This window comes from Bubalus kerabau, chromosome 7 (genome assembly GCF_029407905.1).
Source record: "Bubalus kerabau isolate K-KA32 ecotype Philippines breed swamp buffalo chromosome 7, PCC_UOA_SB_1v2, whole genome shotgun sequence".
Classification (NCBI taxonomy): domain Eukaryota; kingdom Metazoa; phylum Chordata; class Mammalia; order Artiodactyla; family Bovidae; genus Bubalus; species Bubalus kerabau.
The window spans coordinates 115,137,355-115,156,854 of record NC_073630.1 but is presented as its reverse complement, the minus strand read 5'-3'; the positions used below and the strand labels follow the sequence as shown (position 1 = coordinate 115,156,854).

At 44.2% G+C, this 19,500-nt stretch overlaps 1 pseudogene; it reads right to left on the bottom strand.

Annotated features, from left to right (window-relative positions):
- Nucleotides 1–3,200: 3,200 nt before the first annotated feature.
- Nucleotides 3,201–18,731, bottom strand: LOC129657128 (acidic leucine-rich nuclear phosphoprotein 32 family member B-like; annotated as a pseudogene).
- Between the last annotated feature and the right edge of the window lie 769 nt (nt 18,732–19,500).

Here is a 19,500-nt window from a genome sequence, read left to right as displayed (position 1 = left end):
TCCTATGTGGAAGCAGTCTGTTGTTCCATGTCCAGTTCTAACTGTTGCTTCCTGACCTGCATATGGTTTCTCAAGATGCAGATCAGGTGGTCTGGTATTCCCATCTCTTTCAGAATTTTCCACAGTTGATTGTGATCCACACAGTCAAGGGCTTTGGCATAGCCAATAAAGCAGAAATAGATGTTTTTCTGGAACTCTCTTGCGTTTTTCCATGATCCAGCAGATGTTGGCAATTTGATCTCTGGTTTGTATAGACAAGGAAAAAAATCTGACACTTGTAGTTTGTTTCCTCCTGCCACTTAAGGAGAGAGAAGAAATGTCTGGCACTTGCAGCCTATTTCCTCGGTTTGGAGACCCCTGGCCTTCCTGCCTGTTACCCTCTCAATACCCAAGCTGGGTCACTCTTTGGTGGCTGGGTCCCCCCCACGATGCTACTCATGGCTCTCTGTCTCACATGTCTTGTGGCTCTCTGTCTCACATGTCTTCTCTCTTTAAGGCTCTCCCTAGCAGAAAGGGTTGCTGTCCAGGACAAAGGACACCAATCGACACTGTCATTGATCAACTAGGACACTTGATGTCCAGACACACAAACACATACACACACACACAATCTTCACTATGGATAGAATGATGATTTGCTAATTCTTCTCCAGAATTCCTTTGTTATCTGATAATCCCACAGTGAACTTCCAAAAGACCCATGGCATCAACATAGACCTATTTGAACCCCAGAGACAGACACAGATTTGGTGAAAGTGCCAACACATGTAATCTGACATTTTAGAAGAAGAATACAGTGTGGTGTGTTTTATTTTATTTTTTAATGGAAAGATAACTGCTATACAATGTTGTGCTGGTTTTTGCTGTGCAACAATGCAAATCGAGTGTCATGTATTTTAGATACAACATTGTTTCAAAGATTTAGAGGTGGAGAGTAATCCATTGCCAGATGAAACCAGGATAGCCCTTCACCTTCTTAGTGATGGATATTTGATCTACATCCTCAACCAGTATTCTGGTGCATCAGTATGCTGTGGCCAGAAGACTCTTTCCAGTGGGCATCCAGTTGCTGTTCACTGCATTCAGAGAAAAGTCTGCAAAATGGCCTGCAAGATCCAGCTTCATTTGGCCTCTGTCCTTCCATCGCCCTGACCCCACTATCCTGGCATCCCTGTTTCCTGCGTTCCTACTTCTGTGTTTCCTGGAATAACTCAGACACTGCTCCCCACTTCCCACCCCCCACTCCCCACCCCCCACCCCTGCCCCAAGCCCTGCCAAGGCCTTTGTTTCTGCTGCTCCTACCTGAAATGTTCCTTTCCACAGAGATCAGCTTGGTTTAATTCCTCTACTCCTTTAAACCTTTATTCAAATAGCATCTTCTCAGGGAGGCTTTTCCAGACTTCCTTATACAAAACCACAGCCTTCAGCCCAATTCTTTCTAACACTTTTCTGTGCTATATTTTTCTTTTCTCTTTAAAAACATTTATTTACTTTTGGTTACATTGGGCCTTTGTTGCTACCTGCAGTCTTTCTCCAGTTGCAGAGAGTGGGGGCTACACTCTGGTTGCGGGCTGCAGGCTTCTCAGCACGGTGTTTTCTGTTGTTGAGGAGTCAGGCTCTAGAGCACTCGGGCTTCAGTAGTTGCAGCCCGTGGGCTCAGTAGCCGTGGCTCCTGGGCTCTAGAGCACAGGCTTGACAGTCATGACACACAGGTTTAGTTGCTCAGCGGCACGGGCAATCTTCCTAGACTGGGGATTGAACCCTTGACTCCTGCATTGGCAAGTGGATTCTTACCCATTGTACCACAAAGGAAATCCTGCCATATATTTTTCTTAATAGCATATATCACCTTCCAAAATACTGTTTACTTCTTTATAAAAGCTACTTATTGTTTATCTCCCCCACCTACTAGAAGGGCACTCCAAGAATGCATGGATTTTCGTCTGCTCCCTGAAGTAATCATAGCACATAGTGTCTGAAAGTTATAGATACACAATATTTGTTGAGTGAATTAATGGCCAGAGCACAGATCTAATCATCCGTCTCCCTTCTCCGAGTTTTCTAACCTTCAATAGTTCCCCACTTCTCTAAGGCTCAGATGGTAAAGAATCTGCCTGCAATGCAGGAGACCCAGGTTCAACCCCTGGGTTGGGATGATTCCCTGGAGAAGGAAATGGCAACCCACTCCAGTATTCTTGCCTGGAGATTCCCATGGACAGGGGAGCCTGGGGGGCTACAGTCCCATGGACAAAGGAGTCTGGTGGGCTACCATCTGTGGGATCACAAAGAGTCAGACACGACTGAGTGACTAACACTTTCACTTTCTCTAAGGACAGAACTGAAGCTTTTTAGCACATTTATAAACTAGCAGCAATTCACCTTCTGGTCTTGCACAAGCCACCCTTCCCCATTGCCATGAGCTCTTGTAAGAGATGAACTGGGATGATCTGTCAAAAATGAACAGTTATAGATTTTCTGTGTTGTGATGAGAAGAGAGAAGCAAGGACATAAGCACAATATGACAAAGGAAATGGGGAGCATCGTGTCTGTGTATTTTTTAGTCTACTCAACACTCCTCCCTCTCCTGGACCAACATAACCTTCCCTATGAAGCATTGCTTTTTTTCCTTCTGAATAGAAAATATTATTTGTGAAATCTAAAAAAAAAAAAAGTACAAATAGAATCAGAGATGTAGAAAACAAACATATGGTTACCAGGGGGGAAAGGAAGGCAGGAGAGATAAATTAGGAGATTGGAAATGATATATGCACACTGCTGTACATACAGACCTGCTATATAGCATGGGGAACTCTATTTGATACTCTATAATGACCTATATTGGGAAAGAATCCAAACAAGAGTGGATATATGTATTATTGTTGTTGTTTAGTCGCTAAGTTGTGTCCGACTCTTTTGTAACCCCATGGACTGTGGCCTGCCAAGATCCTCTGTCGATGGGATTTCCAGGCAGGAATATTGGAGTGGGTAGCCGTTTCCTCCTCCAAGGGATCCTCCCCACCCAGGAATCAAACCTGGGACTCCTGCTTTGGCAGGTGAATTCTTGACCACTGAGCCACCAGGGAAGCCCTGGATATATGTATTTGTATAACTTATTCACTTTCCATTTACACTTGAAACAAACACAACCTTATAAATCAACTATACCCCAATAAAAAAAAAAAACTTTTTTTTTTTTTAGACCCAAAATGTTAAGATTTTATTTACAAAGCTTCTTTGTTGTACAGAAAGTAAAGATGCTGTTACAGTCTTGGTGTAACTGGTAGCCACGGACAGTTGACTCGCCAATCACAGCTATCTATGCTACAGCAAGTCTTACACAAAAACCTAACAAACGCTTACAATTTTGTTGGGGTGAAGTCCCCAAGCTTGGTGGTGGATTTCCAAGAGGGACTAAATGGAGGAAGGTGGAATGTCACAGGAACTATTCTTTGGCTCTTTGGGTGGGTGGGTGTCCTGGGGTTTGTATCACAGCTACCTTTTTTTTTTTTTTTCCTTTAAAAAAAAAGCTACCAAATCCATGTCAGCAGTCCAACCAATACTGAACAGTTCTTTTTTTGCAGGTTATTGGGGTCTTATTAATCATCTTCTCCTTCATCATCTGTTTCCCTCTTCCTCTTTTCACCTTTCCCGCTTTCTTCCTCTTCTTCATCTTCATCCTCATCTTCATCATCTTCATCAACTTCTCCATCATGTCCAAATTCTTCTTCCTCCCCACTGACTTCATCTTCATCCTCCTCCCCTTCTACATCTTTGTCTTCATTGTCATCCTCTTTATCATCAAACTCTTCTTCCTCACCATCTTCATCCCTCCTTATCCTCATCTTCTCCTTCTTCACCATCCTCTTCTTTATCCACACCATTCATCTCGGCATCTGAATCTGGGGCTTCACGATCCTCTCGGTCATAACCATCCAGATAGGTCAGCTGGGGCAGGAGCTTGAAGACACTCTCTTGGTAGTCATTCAGGTTAGTAACCTCACAGTTAAACAGATCCAGGCTCTTCAGACATTCCAACTTTTTCAAAGGTTCCAGGGTGCTGATATCTTTCAGTTTATTTCCACTTAAGTTTAGATGTGTAAGATCTGGAAGTTTTTCTGCTAACATATCCAGACCTCCACAGATTCTATTGTCACTGAGCTCAAGCTTTTTCAATTTAAGTAGTTTGGGAAGATTTGAAACTGAAATCAAGCCTACATTTATTAAACTGAGGAACTCTAAGTTCACAAATTCAGCTCTTAAGCCCTCAATTTTCCCATCATTTGATTTGCAATTGTCCAGGACAAGTTCTCGAACCCGAAGAGGGGATTTGGCAGAGGTGCGGCCCCCCAGCGAGGGCTGCAGGAAGCTGCTCTAGTTCACGAGGAGGACCAGGGGAAAAGAAAGACTGTTCTTAAAAGGCCCACCCGCCGTGGCAGGCGAGAGCTGGCCTCGGTCGACAGCCTGTAGCACGTGCGGGGGCGGAGGCCTCCTGGCCCACCACCCAAAAAAAAACTTTTGAAAAGAAAATATTTCCTCAGTAAGTGAAGGGAAGTGGCACAGTCGGAAATAAACAGAGTTAAATGAATAAACTCAGGAGAAAAAAAGAGATGGCCAGTGAATCTTGGGGAGAAGGAGAGTGAGTACTTGCAGATGTTACTGAGTTCAGAGAAAACCAGAAGCAGACAGAAGTTAAAATAGGGATGGCAAATTTTAAGCAGGAGCTATTATAATAGGGGGGAAAGAGACCTTGGTATAGAGCTGACTCCAAACTGAACAGAGCATCGGCAAGTGGGGACTTCTAATCAAGGCATAAAGCGGAGGTCAGTGGGTGGGGAATGACCGACAGAGGACATCAAGAATAGGAGGCATTCTGGCTAAACTGACTTTAGGGAGCTTTTCCTCCTCTGCACTGCTAAAGACAGGTGCAGAGAGGGAAAAACAAGAACACCTTTAAGTTCTTGACTGGAGGCCCTGTAACAAAAGACACAGAAAAAAAAAAAAAGGCAGATTTATTAACATCTATACCTCAGGTACTGCTTCCTAGGAGGCTCAGAGCTTAAGAATCTGTCTACCAATGCAGGAGACACAGCAGATATGGGTTCAGTCCCTGGGTCAGGAAGATCCCCTGGAGAAGGGAAGAGCTACCCACTCCAAAAATCCTTGCCTGGACAATCCCATGGACAGAGGAGCCTGGCGAGCTATAGTCCATAGGGTCACAAAGGGTGGGACATGACTGAGCGACTTAGCACTCACACAACACATACCTCATGGACACTTGAGAGATGCACAGGGGAAGGTTGAGAAACTCCCTGAGGGGATTAGGCATTCAGGATTAAATTCCACCTGAACAGGGAAAGGTGTGGAGGAGATAGTTCTGGGAGATTGTCAGGGAAAACACAGCAAACGAGGGCAAGGCTTGGTGCGCAGATTTGAGTCAGTGCCTTCTCCGTTGGCAAGATTCTCCTGGGATTTTGTTTTCAGCTATATTAAGGCACAGGAGAATGCAATGGCACCCCATTCTAGTACTCTTGCCTGGAAAATCCCATGGACAGAGGGGCCTGGTAGGCTGCAGTCCATGGGGTCGCTAAGAGTCAGACACGACTGAGTGACTTCACTTTCACTTTTCACTTTCATGCACTGGAGAAGGAAACGGCAACCCGCTCCAGCGTTCTTGTCTGGAGAATCCCAGGGACGGGGGAGCCTCGTGGGCTGCCGTCTATAGGGTCGCAAAGAGTCAGACACAACTGAAGCGACTTAGCAGCAGCAGCTAAGGCATAATTGATAAATTGTTGCTTATTTAAAGTGATAATTTGATATACCTATGCATTGAGCGACTTCCCTGGTGGCTCATACGGTAAAGCGTCTGCCTACAATGCTGGAGACCTGGGTTCCATCCCTGGGTTGGGATTTCCTTCTCCACTATTCTTGCCTGGAAAATCCCATGGACGGAGGAGCCTGGTAGGCTACGGTCCATGGGGTCACAAAGAGTCAGACATGACTGAGAAACTTCACTTCTATGCATTGTAAAGGGATTCCCCTCATTGTGTTTGTTAATTAACATACCATTACCTCACAAATTTACTTTTTCCCTAGTGAGAACATTAAAGTTCTACTCTCTTAGTAAATTTTAATTATTCAATATAGTGTTCTCAACTATAGTCACCTCAGACTGTAGTCCTCCTAAAACTGAAAATGTGTACCCTTTCACCAACCTCTTCCTGTTTTTTCCCTCCCTCTAACCCCTGGCAACCCCTTTTCTACTTCCTGTTTCTTTTTACAAAGATACAATTTACCAAGTTAATGTAACAGAAGTTAAAATGGTGAAGGCAAATTTTAATCAGAAACTGTTATAATAGGGACCTTGGTATAGAGTTGACTCCAAACTGAACAGAGCATGGGCAAGTGGGGGCTTAGAGTTAAGGCACAAAGTGGAGGTCAGTGGGTGGAAAATGACCACCAGCTTAAGAGAAAAGAAAAAATGTTTTCTTAAATCTGGAAAACAAAACGTTAAAGAACCAGCAATATCATCTGGAGGTAACAAAAAACCCATGCATTTCTAACATACATCCAAAGACATCCTTAAGCAAAGACAGACATGGAGATCTTACAGCTTTCATTCTAAAAATTTGGACAGGTACATGAGGCAGATATGATGATACAAAAGTCACTGATTTATGAAAGAACAGTTCTGTTCAGTTGCTCAGTCGTGTCTGACTCTTTGCAACCCCATGGACTGCAGCATGCCAGTCTTCGCTGTCCATCACCAACTACCAGAGCTTCCTCAAACTCATGTCCATCGAGTCAGTGATACCATCCAACCATTTCATCCTCTGTTGTCCCCTTCTCCCCTCGCCTTCAATCATTCCCAGCATTAGGGTCTTTTATAATGAGTCAGCTCTTCACATCAGGTGGCCAAAGTATTAGAGTTTCAGCTTCAGCATCAGTCCTTCCAATGAATATTCAGGACTGATTTCCTTTAGGATGAACTGGTTTGATCTCCTTGCAGTTCAAGGGACTCTCAAGAGTCTTCTCCAACACCAGAGTTCAAAAGCATCAATTCTTCGGCACTCAGCTTTCTTCCTAGTCCAACTCTTATATCCATACATGACTAGTGGAGACTAGATGGACGGTTGTTGGCAAAGTAATGTCTCTGCTTTTGAATATGCTATCTAGGTTGGTCATAACTTTGCTTCCAAGGAGTAAGCGTCTTTTAATTTTATGATTGCAATCCCCATCTGCAGTGATTTTGGAGCCCCAAAAAATAAAGTCTGTCACTGTTTCCACTGTTTCCCCACCTATTTAACAAGAAGTGATGGGACCAGATGCCATGATCTTCGTTTTCTGAATGTTGAGTTTTAGGCCAAATTTTTCACTCTCCTCTTTCACTTTCATCAAGAGGCTCTTTAGTTTTTCTTCACTTTCTGCCATAAGGATGGTGTCATCTGCGTATCTGAGGTTATTGATATTTCTCCCAGCAATCTTGATTCCAGCTTGTGATTCATCCAGCCCAGCGTTTCTCATGATGTACTTTGCATATAAGTTGAATAAGCAGGGTGACAATATACAGCTTTGATATACTCCTTTCCTCATTGGAACCAGTCTGTTGTTCCATGTCCAGTTCTAACTGTTGCTTCCTGACCTGCATACAGATTTCTCAGGAGGCAGATCAGGTGGTCTGGTATTCCCATCTCTTTCAGTATTTTCCACAGTTTGTTATGATCCACACAGTCAAAGCCTTTAAGCATAGTCAATAAAGCAGAAATAGATGCTTTTCTGGAACTCTCTTGCTTTTTCCATGATCCAGCAGATGTTGGCAATTTGATCTCTGGTTCCTCTGCCTTTTCTAAAACCAGCTTGAACATCAGGAAGTTCACGGTTCACATATTGCTGAAGCCTGGCTTGGAGAATTTTGAGCATTACTTTACTAGCATGTGAGATGAGTGCAATTGTGTGTTAGTTTGAGCATTCTTTGGCATTGCCTTTCTTTGGGATTGGAATGAAAACTGACCTTTTCTAGTCCTGTGGCCACTGCTGAGTTTTCCAAATTTGCTGGCATACTGAGTGCAGCACTTTCTCCTCTCCTCATATCTAGAGAAGCACTCAATCCCTTCATGGTGACATCAGATCCTAACAAAACCTTTTGTAAAATGAGTGCTTCATGGTATTGAACTCCGCCTTCACCAAAACCTTATATATTGACTTTCTGCTACTGCCGCTTTGGAGAAGTCTCTCAGAGCTATCTGAGATGCTGCCTCTCAGGCTGCAGTCCTCATTTTGCCCCAAACAAAACTTAATTCATACTCTCAAATTCTACATTTTTTTTAGTCAACAGTTAGAAAACAGAAAGGGCTTCCCAGTGGTAGAGAACCTGGCTGCCAATGCAGAAGACATAAGAGATGTGGGTTTGATTCCTGGCTTGGGAAGATCCCGTGAAGGAGGGCATGGCAACCGACTCCAGTATTCTTACCTGGAGAATACTATGGACAGAGGAGCCTGGTGGGCTACAGCCTATGGCATCACAAAGAGTTGGACAAGAGTGATCGACTAACACTTTTTCACACACAGTTAACTTATGAGGAATCTATGTAGCTTGCACTTGAAATGGTTTGAATATACTTTAGTTCCACTTTGATTTGACGCAAAGAAGTACTATTAAGTCTCAGGTAATGCCTGTTTCATAAGCCTGAAGCTCCCTGTAAGATGAAACCCAACATCAAGAAATTGAAACAAATTAAACAAACAAACTTGTGGAGAGAATATAAAGAAAATGGGGTGGCTCGTCCGGAGCACTGTTAGAGCAGTGTGCTGAATTATAATAAAGATTCTTGATGTGCTGTTTTAATTTTCAGTAGCAAACAAATATGTTTATAGAGGATCTTAATAAACTTTGAGACATTTGGAAAAAAAAAAGGAAAACAAGCTTATGGTTACCAGGTGGGGGAGGAGTAAACTGGGAGATTAGGACTCATATATGCTGTTGTTCTTGTTGGTTAGTTGCTAAATCGTGTCAGACTCTTGCTGAATTTGTCAGACCCCATGGAATATAGACCACCAGGCTCCTCTGTCCATGAGATCTCCCAGGCAAGAATACTTGGAGTGGGTTATCATTTCCTTCTCCAGGGGATCTTCCTAACCCAGGGATTGAACCTGCATCTCCTGCACTGACAGGCAGATCCTTTACCCCCAAGCCACCGGGGAAGCTCTAGGATTGACATATACACACTACTATATACAAAATACATAACTAATCAGGACCTACTGTATAGCACAGGGACCTCTACTCTGTAACGGCCTAAATGGCAGAACAATGTAAAAAAGCGTGGAGATATATATACTGTACACCTGAAACTACAACAATGTAAATAAACTAGACTCTAATAAAATTCTTTTAAAAACACTTTAGTAAGGGTTTTGATGTCCTTTACTCAAGGGAAGACAATCCATGGATTGGGGGACTACAGCATCTCACAAGCCATGGAGTGCTCTTCCCTAGAAATTTTTGGCAGAAGGAAGCTTTAAACAATATTAGAAGAGGTGACATGGAAACGAGGCATGATTGTCTAGGAGGTCAGGGGTTTCTTTAGGAGATTCCAGGTCCCATTTTCTCAAGCAAGGCAAGTTACTAAGCCGAGCATGAGCTTTTGACTTCTAAGATGTTTCATTCACTTTGCTTCCAAATAACTCCTTTTTCCTTTTCAGCCTCAGGTAGTTGCTTTGGGGGTTCCCTGAGTCCCTGGAAAGCCCCCAGTGGAGAATGGGGGCCCAAAGTTCAAGTGACTGTGGGAGCTGGAGGGCTGGAAAATGAGAAGTCTGGGAAGGATGGACAGAAGAGTGGGGGAGCTTGTGATCTCAGGCAATCTCAGTCTGTGGCAGCTTGAAGCAGGATCTCAGATCCCCACCCAGAGATTGACACCAGGTCTTAGCAGGAAGAAAAGAAAGAAAGAAAATGAAGTCACTCAGTCATGTCTCTTTGCGATCCTATAGACTGTAGCCCACCAGGCTTCTCCGTCCATGGGTTTCTCCAGACAAGAATACTGGAGTGGGTTGCCAGTTTCTTCTCCAGGAGATCTTCCCAACCCAGGGATTGAACCGAGGTCTCCTGCATTGTAGGCAGACACTTTACTGTCTGAGCCCCCAAGGAAGACCCCACCAGGGTCTCAGCAGCGAGAGTACCAAATCCACTAGACCTGAGGACCAGTGACTGGTGATAACGCCCTGGCTCATCTGCTGGGAGAAAGAAATATCAACGAAGGAATAGAAAGTAGTGAAACAAGTGTTTATTTTGTGTGTGTGTTTGTCGTTCAGTCGTGTCTGACTCTTTGCGACCCCACAGACTGTAGCCCACCAGGTTCCCTGTCCATGGAATTCTCCAGGCAAGAATTCCGGAGTGGATTGCCATTGGGAACTTTCCAAGCCAGGAATCGAACCCTGGTCTCCTGCATGGCAGGCAGATTCTTTACCATTTGAGCTACAGGGAAGTCTAAGTGTTTATTAGGAGCAGAAAAGTACATGCGGATAGACACACAGGGCCAGGCTTAGTGAGAGTCAAGGCTTTGAGGAAATTTAAATCATTTATATGGGGGCAGTTCTTCCTGGCTTCCTCTGGCCAGTCATCTTGCTTTGTTGGTCTCCGAGTCCGTATTTGGTCTAACTCAGGGCCCTCCCCACCATGTGCATGTGGATCTCTTAGCCAAGATGGATTCCACAGCAAGGGTTTCTGGGAAGTTGACAGAACATATTATGGTCTGGTGCCCCTCTCTTCTCTGAGCTCTGAGAAGCCTTTCTGTGCACATGTAGTGTGAGAGTCTCCTTGACCTCAAGAGTGAGAAATAGGTGGGAAATGGCAACCCACTCCAGTACTCTTGCCTGGAAAATCCCATGGACACAGGAGCCTGGTAGGCTACCGTCCGTGGGGTCACAAAGAGTTGGACCCAACTGAGTGACTTCACTTCACTTCACTTTATCTTCCATCCAAGCAGGACTTGCTCCTCTTGGCTGCCACCAGTACCTTCATCTTAGAGGACAGATCCCCGCTGCTCAGGGTGCCCCTCTCTCTGCTGCCTCACTTGAGCAGACACGCATCAAAGGACTCCAGGGGGTGGATGGAAGACAGAAAGTGTCACGAGGAGGAACGAGTTTACCAGAGCCACTTTGGGGAGCACTTCTGTTTCTCGAAGAAGCCAAGGAAGTTCCAAATCATCCTCAGCAAAATCGTGCTGACAGGGAATGGCCAGAGCTGACGGAGCATAATTAGAAATTTAAGAAGGGGATTTCTGGCAACTGAGAGCTTCCCATGGGAGGAGCATCATGAAACACAACAGGACTGCAAGACCTTTAAAAAATAGCTCCGATCAGCCTCAGCATACCAGCTTCGAAGGTGGCCAAGGTCTGACCATAGAACCGTTAAAAAAAATTCTTTCAAATATCTTATTATCAGGTTACAGCTGGAACAAATAGCAAATATTCCTGATGGTATTAAACCTCTTCTTTTTTTTTTTTTTTTAAATTTTTAATCCTTTTCCTCTTAAACCAAGGTATACCTAGTGCCTTCCTGGTGCAGAGAGGTGGACACCCTTACAAATGGAGATTCACTTTATAAACATAAATTTCCCTTACCAAAGGGAAACCGATCCTAAGTTTTCAGAGTTTAAGTATCTGCTCTTTCTTAAAAACAGTTGGTGCAAAGCAATCCTTTGGCCAAAGAGGCGTCTTATGGGGTGACTTATTCTCCTCCCCTTCACAGGGAAGGGTGCTAACATATGCAGGTGGGGCATGAGAAACGTCACCGTCCATCAAGGATGGTGGACTTTGGCTGATCGAACCCAGCAGGATTCTGGTTCAGCAAGAATCTTTGCTAAACCAAGACCGAACAGAGCCCCAAATCAGGGTCTTGAGGGTTTAGAGGAGCCTGACTAGAGTGAGGTGAAAGAGAGGGTGCCACTGCTCTAGTGCTTCTCCCCGAGTCTCCTGCCTGGGTCAGCAGGAGGAAAAAAGCCACGTGGTTTCACAGGCAAGTAAAGCACCAGTTACAAGGGAACGTGTTAGCCACTCAGTCGTATCCGACTCTTTGCGAGCCCATGGACTGTGTCTATGGAATTCTTTAGGCAAGAATACTGAAGTGGGTTGCCATTCTCTTCTCCAGGGGATCTTCCCGACTCAGGGATTGAACCCTGAGTCTCTCGTGTTGCAGGCAGATTCTCTACCATTTGAGCCACCAGGGAAGACTGAACTCACCAGTTGATGTCAATCTCAACTGCTTGAAAAGAGGGTCCTGTAATCGGGGACCTAAGACTGAGGACCTAAGACTGGGGCTGCTTGGGGGAGGAGCCTGGGGAGGACTACAGCACTTGGGGACTGTCCTCCCTGGCTGCACCCACTCCTGAGAGCCCACACCAAGAGGGAGCAGGCCAGGACTTCAGGGCAGTACTCCAGCCTCAGGACAAGGTGTCTGGAAGCTTATAGCCAGGATTCACACTGGCTGGTGTGTTATGAAAAGTCTCCCATCTTTACCCCCTGAAATCAACATGTGTATAGAGATTAAATGAGTTAACACATGTGAAGCACTTAGAACTCTCCAAGGCACCCAGTCAGCATTCAAATATAATAAAAATTTAAATAACAAATAGAAAAATAGCTTGGAAAAATATCCACCACACTCATACCAGTTATCTCTTGTGAATGAATTTGACAAAGGTACTTTCACTTAATCCGCCTGCAATGCAGGAGACCCGGGTTTGATTCCTGGTTCAGGAAGATCCCTTGGAGAAGGGAATGGCAACCCACTCCAGTATTTGCCTGGAGAATCCCATGGACATAGGAGCCTGGTGGGCTACAGTCCATGGGGTCACAAAAGAGTCAGATACAAACTGAAAGACTGAGCACACATGCACCTAAAGGGGTGGGAATGGATTGCTAAATATTCCTCCCTGTCATTAGCTGGAAAAAGCCGCATCTGCTACATTTTGGGTTTGTTATAGTTTTAAACAAGGAAGCACCTTTATTTTAATTAAATAGCTTTATTTTCAAAGGCATTCTTTGTTTTGAAAAAAAAAAAAAGAAAGTAACCAGGAAAGTGATAAAGTAAGAAGTCCTCCATGGATTTAGGTAGTACTATAGCAAGAAATGGAGAAGGAAATGGCAATCCACTCCAGTACTATGGCCTGGAAAATCCCATGGGCACAGGAGCCTGGTAGGCTACAGTCCATGGGGTCGCAAAGAGTCGGACACGACTGAGCGAAGGCAATCAATCAATCAATAGCAAGAAAGGATGTCGAGGCAGAGGCAAAATTGAAAGGATTCCAGAAAGAATCTCTAAATGAAGTACAAGGACCAAATAAAATACCTTATCTCAACTGAAAAGTGACTGTGTTCGTCACCAAGTCATGTCTGACTCTTTGCAACCCTAGGGACTGTAGCCCTGCCAGGCTCCTCTGTCCAAGGGATTCTCCAGGCAAAGATACTACAGCAGGTAGCCATTCTCTTCTCCAGGGGATCTTCCCGATCCGGGGATCAAATTCTGTTCTTTTGCATTACAGGCAGATTCTTTACCCTCTGAGCGACCAGGGAAGAGAAAAACAACAACCATAGCAGATAATACTAACATTCGATGCTAATCCCCTGGGGAATTTTGGGGCACTTATCCAACCTCCCATGAGAAGCACCTCAACCCTTTGGCTGGAAGCTTCCTCTGACTTTGAATATCTGCTGTATCCACACACAGGGCAGTCTGAAATTGGCCAGAAATTCACACCCTCCCTGGGAGCAGTCCTCCAACACTGACTGAGTGGAAGGAAGAATATAGACCTCAGTTCACGTGTGCCTCAGATGAAACAGCTCAGAAATGTCCTACCCTGTCAGCCCAGAACTCCCTTTGGGGTTAAGTTCTAATTGTCCTTGGTGACAATTTGCCTGGGAATGCATCCATTATTAGCTTCTTCCCTTCCTGGCCTCAATAGCCCCCCTTCCCACCCCCGGCACTCATTACTGCCCTGGCGCACATTACTAAGAGCAATGCACTTGGTGACATTACAATCACTAAGACCCTCACAGGAGGGGCGCTCAAGGGCTAAGGAAGACAGACCTGTTGACTTACATACGATCTGAGCCACTGAGAGATGTAAGGGAAATGGCATTATAAGGAAAATGCAGGAGGGGACTTCCTTGTGGTCCAGCGGCTAAAACTCTGAGCTTCTAACACAGGAGCCCGGGTTCCAGTCCTGGCCAGGGAGCTAGATCCCACATGCCACGACTGAAAAAGATTTCACACACCACAACCAAGGCCCGGAGAAGCCAAATAAATACATAAGAAGTAAGGCTAAAGTCCGTGCGGTCACAAAGAGTTGGACCCAACTGAAGCAACTCCATGCACACTCATGGTCCTTGGAAGATGTCATTAGATGTTGAAGGCAGAATAAATCACTTGGGAATATGGCTAGGATTCCAAATTGTGTAAGTTGGAAGACTTGATTTTTAATGTCTCTGATAACAAGGGGGCACTGTAGAGATGGAAAATTTGTGCGTGTTCCCTTCTAGGTTCTTTGGCTGGTCTAATAATTAAATTGACATAAAATAGATTAAAAGGAGAACAACTAATTTCATATATACAGGAGTCCCATTAAACTATGAAACTCAAAGAAGTGACCAAGGTAGAAAGCTTTAGTACCTTTTAGACAGAGACAGCAATTTGTGAAGAACTAATAAGAAAAAGGGTTTGGGGATTAGGGTAGTAAGTGAATGAAGAAGTAACAGGGTTTGTTTATACAGCCTCCTTTGCCCAAATTTCCTATTTCTGTTGTTAAGGATGACTTCTTCCTTCCTGGGCCAGAGAGGGTACATTTTATAGGGGAGATTTAACTCCTGCTTACAGGGGTACAGAGGATGGGTACAGTGTTCCTCTTGTACTGGCTGTTTCTCAACTAACTTTAATTCAAAATGATCAGTACTCTAAAGAGCCATATTTTAGGGTAGCATACTCTGCCTCTCCTTCAGAGCTCTGCAGAGAGGCCCTGGATCTCAGACGAAGGGCCAGCTACAGAATTTGTGGGGCCCAGTGCAAACCATCCAAAAAGCAGAGAAACGAGTACAGGTAAAGTTGCTAAGATTTTCCTTTAAAAATATTTTGTTACTTCTAAAATGTGACAGTGAATAATAACATAAACTCACAAGAATGTAATATTTTGATGTCATAGTTTTATATACTATTTTATATAAAACAGCATAAAATATTATCAGATCAGATCAGATCAGTCACTCAGTCATGTCCGACTCTTTGCCACCCCATGAATCGCAGAACGCCAGGCCTCCCTGTCCATCACCAACTCCCGGAGTTCACTGAGACTCACGTCCATTGAGTCAGTGATGCCATCCAGCCATCTCATCCTCTGTTGTCCCCTTCTCTTCCTGCCCCCAATCCCTCCCAGCATCAGAGTCTTTTCCAATGAGTCAACTCTTCGCAGGAGGTGGCCAAAGTACTGGAGTTTCAGCTTCAGCATCATTCCCTCCAAAGAAATCCCAGGGCTGATCTCCTTCAGAATGGACTGGTTGGATCTCCTTGCAGTCCAAGGGGCTCTCAAGAGTCTTCTCCAACACCACAGTTTAAAAGCATCAATTCTTCAGCGCTCAACCTTCTTCACAGTCCAACTCTCACATCCATACATGACCACAGGAAAAACCATAGCCTTGACTAGACGGACCTTTGTTGGCAAAGTAATGTCTCTGCTTTTGAATATGCTATGTAGGTTGGTCATAACTTTCCTTCCAAGGAGTAAGCGTCTCTTAATTTCATGGCTGCAGGCACCATTTGCAGTGATTTTGGAGCCCAGAAAAATAAAGTCTGATACTGTTTCTACTGTTTCCCCCATCTATATCCCATGAAGTGATGGGACCGGATGCCATGATCTTTGTTTTCTGAATGTTGAGCTTTAAACCAACTTTTTCAGTCTCCTCTTTCACTTTCATCAAGAGGCTTTTTAGTTCCTCTTCACTTTCTGCCATAAGGGTGGTGTCATTTGCATATCTGAGGTTATTGTTATTTCCCCCGGCAATCTTGATTCCAGCTTGTGTTTCTTCCAGTCCAGCGTTTCTCATGATGTACTCTGCATAGAAGTTAAATAATATAATAAATAAAAATACTTTATTAATGTGATATCTCTACTGATCATAAAATTTTTCTTGTTCCCGTTTCTGTAAATTCATATCTTAGGTCATCAAAGTTCATACTTTTAGCAACTTCATTTTCAGTCAATATAATTGAAGCTTGTCATGTACTCTTGGCAAAATCGTAAATAATTTTTGATAATTTTAAGATTTGAGAAGGAATTTGTACTGATACAACTGTTACTGGAGCCAAAATGTATTTCATAGGCTTTGAAAGCAATGAAATAAATACAATAAATTATTTCATTGTTGTTATTGTTCATTAGCTAAGTCACGTCTGATTCTTTGTGACCCCAGACTGCAGCACACCAGCCTTCCCTGTCCTTCACTATCTCCTGGAGTTTGCTCAGACTCATGTCCATTGAGTTGGTGATGCCATCCAACTATCTCATCCTCTGTCGCCCCCTCTCCTCCTGCCCTCAATTTTTTCCAACACTGGGATCTTTTCCAGTGAGTCGGTTCTTCCCATCAGGTGGTCAAAGTATTGAAGCTTCAGCATGAGTCCTTCCAGTGAATATTCAGGGTTGATTTCCTTTAAGAAATTATTTCATAATACAAATTTTAGTATGTATAGAACTGATTTGCAAAACAAATTTTTCTAAAAACAATGTTAACTCTTTACACTAGTCAGTTCTGTGTAAGTCTGGACTTCTGGGGGTTTCTTTGGCTGTGCCAGGTCTTGGTTGTGGCACATGGGGTCTTCCGTCTTCACTGCAGCATGTGAGATCTTTAGTTGAGACGTGTGAATTCTCAGTTGCATCACATGGGATCCAATCTGGGCCCCCTGCCTTGGGAGCCTGGAGTCTCAGCCACTGGGCCAGCAGGAAAGTCCCTGGATTTGATTTTAAATGTGAAGTTATGCAACAGCAATTTGATGTTTCCTGTGATAGTTTCCATAACTTGTAGCAATTATGCAACAAACAGGAAGTGGGTTCAAGGTTTGAACCTAAGTCTAAATGCTCCTCTATTCAATCTTTCACTGTATCTTAAGTTATAAGGAAAAATCAACTTTAAAACTGTTTCTTACATTTTTTCATTTGAAACTTCATGTAAACAAATTTGTTCCCTTTTTTTCTAATTTATTTTTCTCAAACTTGAAGCTTTTTCTTTTGCATTAGGGTGTAGCCAATTAACAATGTTATGGTAGTTTCAGGTGGACAGGGAGGGGACTCAACCATACATGTATATGTATCCATTCTCCCCTGTGAGCACATTGGTTTTTTTCTGTCCATTGCAGCAATCTTTAAATTCAGCTCTAAGCCTGTGGGCATTTGCTTTGGATTGTTGCAGCAGTTTTCAAAACCAGTGTGTCTAAATTCTTCGAAAAATTCCAATAATTCCCTGATGTGTTTTGCTTTGCTGCCCACATATACACTTTGGTTTTATAATAATGAACCAATATAATTTACAACTGGCAGTTTCTGTCACAGGTCTCAGGCCAGAGAGTTAGTATTTGTGCAGCTGCCCAAGCACAGGCTTGGGAACAAAAGGGCAAAGGGCGTGGCACTGCCAGCTTCACGGCCCCATCCCTGTTCCTGCCACCAGTTGCCACTGCAGCATGGAGCAGACGTGCTCTTGGGAACAGTCCTCCATTCATGACTGACCGGTAGAAAAACGTCTCAACCTCCTCCTGCCACAGGTGCAGAAACTCTGAAGTATCGTCTACGCTGCCTGCAGCCACTCCCCTGATAACCTGGTTTGGCTTCCTGCACTCGTGGACTCACTTCCCGATTCCTCACCAATGTTTCCTGCCAGCACCTCCCAGACTGACTTGGGACTCACCCTGGACTTAGTTTCTGTCACTGGGTCTGCTTTTAAGGAAAGTCAGAGCAACTTCTGACTACGTTGTGAAGTCAGTCAACAACTTAACCTCAGTTCAGTTCAGCTCAGTCGTGTCCAACTCTTTGTGACCCCATGAATTGCAACACGGCAGGCCTCCCTGTCCATCACCAACTCCCGGAGTTCACTCAAACTCATGTCCATTGAATCGGTAATGCCATCCAACCATCTCATCCTCTGTCATCCCCTTCTCCTCCTGCCCTCAATCTTTTCCAGCATCAGGGTCTTTTCAAATGAGTCAGCTCTTTGCATCAGGTGGCCAAAGTATTGGAGTTTCAGCTTCAGCATCAATCCTTCCAATGAATATTCAGGACTGATTTCCTTTAGGATGGACTGGTTGGATCTCCTTGCAGTCCAAGGGACTCTCAAGAGTCTTCTCCAGCACCATAGTTCAAAAGCATCAACTTAACTTAAGCATTAACTTAAACAACTTAAACGGGCACAAGTAATAAAAGGGATTCCCTGATTCTCAAGTTCTCAAGGGAAGACAGCTCAACAAAAGCCTGGCAAAAAAAGACCTTCTTCTCCTCATCCTTGAGAAACTGCTTGTCCCAGAATTGTCCCAGCTGTGGAAGACAGCAGAGCTGAGTGTGTTGGAAGGAAATGTGATAGCATCTGTTTGTATCACGTGCCTGAAGGAAGGAGAGGGTGGAGCCATCGTGTACCAACCAGACCACCCGTACTTCTCCCAGTGTAGCACGGGGGTCAGAGCTCCTTACCTCAGACTTGCACGTCATAGGTCAGCGAGTGTATTCTTTTTCCTTTTCTGCTGTGCTGGGTCTTCGTTGCTGTGTGTGTGCTTCTCTAGTTGCAGCACTGGAGTTTAGTAACCCCTCGGCATGTAGGATCTTAGTTCCCCAACCAGTGATTGAACTTGTGCTTCCCTCTACCCCACATTGGAAGGCAGATTCTTAACCACCAGAGCACCAGGAAAGTCCCAGAAAGCATTTTCTGCAAAGTGAAGTGAAAGTCGCTCAGTCATGTCTGACTCTTTGCCACCCCATGGACTATACAGTCCATGGAATTCTCCAGGCCAGAATAATGGAGCAGATAGCCTTTCCCTTCTCCAGGCCAACCTAGGGATCGAATCCCAGTCTCCTGTATTACAGGCAGATTCTTTACCAGCTGAGCCACAAGGGAATCCCATTTTTCTGCAAAGGGCCCAGTAATAAGTACTTTCAACTCTGCTGCTCATGCAATCTCTGTTGCAATACTCACTTCTGCCACAGTAGCCCAGAAACAGCCACCATAATGCATAAACATTGGCTGGGTTTCAATAAAGCTTTACTTCTGGACATTGACATTTGAACTTCATCTTATTTCCACATGTCATGAAATATTGTTCTTCTTTGGCTTTTTAAAATTATTTAAAAATGTAAAACCTCCATGTGGCTTTTGGGTTGCATAAAAAGCAAGTGTTGAGTCAAATGTGACCCCTGTGGGCCATTGACACCCAGACTCTCAGTAATGCTGTCAGTTTTTACCTCCCCCGCCCCGCAACGCCCA